Raw genomic sequence first — 5,464 nt, forward strand, 5'->3', positions numbered from 1 at the left:
GCCGGCCCGGGCCGCGCGCCGGGGACGCTGCGGCCGCCTGGCTCCGCCCGCCGCCTCGCCCCGCCCCCGTTAACCCCCGCGACGCCGCGCCGGCCGCGGGAGGGGAGGGGGGAAGGGACCCGGCTGCTCCAGGCGTCTGGCCGCCCCGGGTCGCCTGGCCCCGCTCCCGCGGCCCGGTGTGCCCTGACGAGGGAATCCGGCCCCCTGGTCGTTCCCTGGCCAGACAAGCGCGCCGCCTGAGCGGCCCCCAGCTCTCCGTGGATCGGAGCGCCTGGCCCCAGTCGGATTCTTACCAGCTGGGCCCCTGGACTGGACGCCTGGGAGCAGGACGGAGGGACGCCCAGGACGGAGAGACAGGCACCGGCTCTTGCCGGACCCTCCGTGAAGGCCCAGCCCACTAGGAACTTATGCTCTTGGCCTCTAGGTGGGCCAGGCATGAAGACCCCTTAGACGCAGGTCCCCTGAGTGTACAGGGAGGCATCTGGAGACACTTCCCAAGAGGTTACCTGAACTGGGCTTTGGAGAAGGAGTCCTGAAGGGAGGCAGCAGGGGAAAGGCGAGGAGGGTTTGCAGAGGCCCCTGCAGCAGGAAGAGGGGCAAAGGTAGTCAGAGAGGTGAGACCTGAGACACTTGCCCCTGGGGGGCCTGGGCTTTCTAAGGCAGACCCCAGAAAGGGCCCGCGGCAGGGGGGTGGCCGGTGGGCCCCAGGGCAAGACACAGGCCGGAGGCCAATGGGGAAACCGATGCCACAGTCCAGGAGGGAAGGTTCTGGACACAGATGGCACGGAGTCCTCCTGAGGGCAGTTGGCAGAGGTTGCCTCCTACAGCCAGGGAGCCAGGGTGTCCTGGGGGGGAGGGGTCTTTCTAGAACCTGCTTCTGGGAAGCCAAAGGACCCATGCCTCAGCCACTTAGAGGCCCCGGTGCACTCCATGCTGACAGTCCTCACCGTGTCCCCCCTGGAGCCTCCCTCTGTCCCCCCGTGGATGGTGTTGGCCGCAGGTGCCTCTCCCGACTGCAACCAGCCTCTCCCAATATTTGCCGGGCACCGAGGGGTCCACTGAGAGAGGCCCTGTGCTGAACCGTCCTCTCCAGTTACTAGGCTCACAAGCCAGCACGCTCTACCGCACTGGGTCCGCTGTGTCGTTTGCCCCTTTCTTTCTATAGCTTTCTATATTCAGCGGAAAACAGAATGGTCAATGCAGGCACAGTGCCCATTTGTAAGTCATCTAGAATGTTGGGGACGGAGTGCCACTTAGGCCCCACATACACCTGTGCACACAGGTGTGTCCCAGGGACCACACTCTTGACCCCTACCTCCCTGCCCCTCGGTCATTAGCTGCGATCAGCCAGCATGTCCCCAAATGGCTGCAGTTTTCTTGAGTATGTGTACCATCGCTGAGGTCAAGCGCAGGAAGGGGGACCCACCTGGTCACTTCAAGGGGAAGACAATGGCCTAGATCGCAAAAGGAAAGAAGCTGCCGAGACTGGCCCTGCTGCTCGGACTCTGAGCAGCCCTCGTTCCCCCTCATCCTGTTAAGAGGAAGCCCTGGTTTGTGGGGTGCCACATATGCTGGTCATGGCCTTTCCTCGGGGAGCCCCTTGTCAGGGTTCAATGTGAGAGCGAAGTGGATCCGTGGTTATGGTCGTTTCGCAGAGGATGAAGGAGTGACTCCCAGGTATCGTTTTTGCAGACGCATGAGCATTGAGTGGGAGCAAAGTCTGTGCCGTCTGGCGTCCAGGACAAGATGTGGGTCTAAGCGTCTACTTTAGAAAGGTGTTTGGTGCTGTTACGCCCTGGACACAGGCGAACCACATTTTTAAACGCTATTTCTACTGTTGCATGACATCGTTTGATAGCGGTGAGACCCCAGACCCCTCTTTGGACGCTAGGTGTCTGCTTTACTCGTCACCTGCAAGCATTTTTTTAAAAAGGTGTTCCTAGTATTTCTGTTTGTCCAAGTTGTTCACTCATAACCCACCGCATGCGCACAGACTTCTCTCCTCTGTGACGGTTCGCACCAGGTGACCCGACGTTGTTCCCTGTTGTAGGTGGACTCGGTGAAGCTGACCTGGAGACATCGGTTCCCAGCCTACATCACCAACTTGGTCTCCATTGTCTTCGTGGTAAGTTCCGGAAGGCTAAGGCGGGAGAGATCAGGGAGGCCCACAGGGAGAGTTGTGTGCTCGCCGAGACCAGAGTCAGGCGTCAACGTGACATTTGTTCTCATCCCAGAGTGTAGGTTACCCCGAAGGTGGGAGGGGACCAGGATTCCGCAGGGACCCCAAGGGGACCCACATGCCCCAGGTTGCCTTCACAGTCCCCTGGGGGAGGCCCCTCCAGCAGGAGCACCGACAGCCAGGCTGGAGGGGAGGCTGCTGGGGACGCGCAAGCCCGCTGTTGTCTTGCACACTCAGCTTTGCCTCGACCCTCAGGGGCTGTGGCGCGTGAAGCCCACCTCAAGGCGTGAAGATCTTTGCTTCCTCTGTCTAGGACGTCCTTTCAGTGAGCTGGCTCATTGAACATGTATGCTTTCAGTGTTGTGCCACGTACAAGGATTGCATTGTCGGCAACCTGGTCAACAGTGCCCTCCACCCCTGCAGCCCAGGGAAGCAGTTCGTTGAAAATGCTCAGTTGGGGTAAATTCCATACAAGAGACAGGAATTTCATTTATTTAAAAATAGATGGGAAAGACTTTCAGGCTCAAGCCATCTTTGCCAAAACTGCACTGTGGGATCCAGGAAAGAGAAGTGGAAAAATCCAGATGCACACAGCACCAGCTCGGGTCCGGAGGGACCTTTCACCGGGACGCGGGCGGGCAGGCTGGGCTGTGCGCTGTCTTTTCAGCACCTCCAGCTCCGGTCACTCCCCCCAGAACCTAGGGCCTAGCACCCTGCCCCTGGCTCTCCTCTCGGTTCCTCCTCCTGTCCCCACATCGCTGGCTACACCAAGCAGCCGAGATCGGACTCCTGAGCTGAGAAACGAACGTTGGCCACCGTTGCCGTCTTACGGAAGGACAGCTCCGAGTTCTCACAAGTCCCCACCTGCCCCCAAAGCGCTCCTGCATGTTCCCTTCCGATCAGGGACTCACCACACGGGGCTGTGACCCCACTTCCCATCCTGGCACCCCTGCCTTTGTGTGTGTCCTTCCGTGTCCCCCAGAGCCTGGCACAGGGTCCACAACGTGTGGACGGTAGATATCACAGTTGCCGCTGGTGCAGACCAAATCAAAGCACATCTGGATGATACCCTCCGTGGAGAAGCTACATGGTGACTCTTCCCACAGTGCTCAGGACAGGGAGTGGGCTTGGCATTTCCTGGAATGCAGTCCTGGGAAGTCACGACCCTAGTCTCACAGACAACAGGTGACGGCGGGTCCAGAAGACATCAGAGTGCAGGGGAAGTGAGTCTAGAAGGAACAGGCTTCCACTGGCTGCTTGTCCTGGCCGAGGGAGGTCAGCGGTGAGGCTGCACTGGCCCTTCCGTGGTAGAGTAGGGGCTGCTCTGTCACCCTGCCTGTGGGGGCCCTTCTGGCACAGCCCCAGCCTGATGCTCTGTTGACAGAGAAGATATTTATGCCCAGGTGTCTGGAGACACTTGAGTTCCGTGGGCCAGTGACCATGGGGGCACTGGGGACAGACATTGAAAATCAGACTTCCCTGTACCCACCCACCTCCTCCCAGTAGAGGAGGACCAAGCTCCTTCCCCAATCGCGGTGCCTTCAGGAAAACAGATGATCCTGGCGGAGGCCCAGAGAGGACACTCCACCAGGCCAAGAAACAAGACTTAATTTGGGGAAATGAGAAGAGACAGGCTCTCAATCTCCTAACCTGGGTCAGAGCTGTTGTCTTAATTCTGTAATTTGGACAACAGGAAGTGCCTACCCGACAGAAAGTCCCAGCCCTCCCCTCCGGGAAATTTTCCATCATTAGGAAGAGGAAGGGCTGAATTTATCCAGTTCATGGGGGAGCAGGACAATAGGAAAAGATTCGATACGAAAGCATTGATTCTTTTGAAACATCTCCCACTAAAGTCAATGAAAATTTAACGTATAGGTTTTTTTTTCAAGGATCAGAGCCCCCAACAAGCTTCCCCAGCCCCCAGCAGAACAGCTAATCATATTGAGGGCTGATTTGTATTTATCAGCCACAGGCCCTTCCTTGCACCAGGAGCCTGTGGTCGCCTGTGACAGTGGAAACGGGCTGGGGAGTAGAGGTGGATCTGGACAAGGTTTTGGGCCTTCAAGGGAACCCCCTGCTCGCGGCCCCACGCCCTCCCACCCCCTTGCCCCCCTCTCCAGGAGGGAACACGGAACACACAGGGTGGCGGTTGGGAGGGGTAACCCCTGGCCTGACCTCTGCCGCAGCCGCCGGCACAGGGAGGTCTCTGGGCATCTTCTCTGGGAGGCCCTGCTTACGGGTCTTCCCTGAAGTGGACCCCCGCCCTCCTTCTCAGTTCTGGTTCCCCAGCGTGGTAGGAAGCCGTGTCACGTGTTTGCTGCCTCCTGTTCATCTCCCCACTGGACAGGCAGTACACATACTCACAGCCCCCTGCACACACCCACAGCCCAGTGCATACACTCACAACCCCCTGCACACACTCACAGCCCACAGAAGCTGTTCATCAACATTCTGTGAATGACAGTCACTTTGTTCTAGGGCTAGACATCGCTTGGAGCCTCGAGCCAGGATGTGCCCTTGATGACTGCAGCCTGGGGCTTGCGTGGCTCAGGGGCTGCTGGGGTAGACCATGGAGGACATGGGCAGCGGGAGCTCAATGCCATGGAGACTGGCTCCCTGCCAGCAGAGTGGTCAGCTCCCCCACACACAGGCTGTCAGCATCTGGGCCCTGGCTGCCCGCCCACTGCTGGCCTGGGCTCGTTTGAGTGCCCTGCCTGCTTGGCCAGATGTCCAGTAGGCTTTGGACAGAGCCATCTAACCTGGGGCAGAACCCATGGGCTGTCAGAGGCCTTCACCCACCCCTTCACCCAGCACAAGGTCACCACCGAGCCAAGCTAGGAGGAAGGGACAGAAAGGCTGGACTCTCCAGCCAGCAGACCGGCGACACGTCGGCCCAGACAGAGCTGGAGTCCTTGGCCAGCACCAAGGGCTCTGCTGGGGTGGCCCCTGACGACCCACTCTGCCAGCAGCACCAGGCTGCGCCCCGGCACCAGGCTGCGCCCCGTAGCATCACCGGAGGCAGGGTGTTGTTGCTGCAGAGTACAGCACAGAGATGGCCCGGTGAGCTCATCTGAGCTCTGAGACCTTGGGCAGACCAGGTAAGCGAGCTGGCAGGGCCCTGGCTCCCTCACTGGTCAGGCGGAGAGAAATGGCTCCCACCTGGTGGGGCTGCGGGGGCACTGAATGGAGCAGAGCAGCACAGTGCCCTGAGCAGCGTCGGCTGAGTGGTGTCCGGGGTCTGGGGGGGGGGGGGGGGGGGGGGGGGGGGGGGCCCCCCCCCCCCCC

The 5,464-nt window shown here is 59.9% G+C and overlaps 1 long non-coding RNA gene across 1 annotated transcript in view; it reads left to right on the plus strand.

Annotated features, from left to right (window-relative positions):
- The first annotated feature begins 2,051 nt into the window (after positions 1-2,051).
- Positions 2,052-5,464, plus strand: part of LOC121020037 (uncharacterized) — a 7,341-nt gene continuing 3,928 nt past the window's right edge. The window contains exons 1-2 of the long non-coding RNA XR_005785901.1: positions 2,052-2,125; positions 4,658-5,277. This is a non-coding gene — a long non-coding RNA (uncharacterized LOC121020037). The remainder of the gene's footprint in view (positions 2,126-4,657; positions 5,278-5,464) is intronic.

The sequence above is a fragment of the Herpailurus yagouaroundi genome, unplaced genomic scaffold (genome assembly GCF_014898765.1).
Source record: "Herpailurus yagouaroundi ecotype Mexico unplaced genomic scaffold, PumYag 246, whole genome shotgun sequence".
In the NCBI taxonomy this organism is placed as follows: domain Eukaryota; kingdom Metazoa; phylum Chordata; class Mammalia; order Carnivora; family Felidae; genus Herpailurus; species Herpailurus yagouaroundi.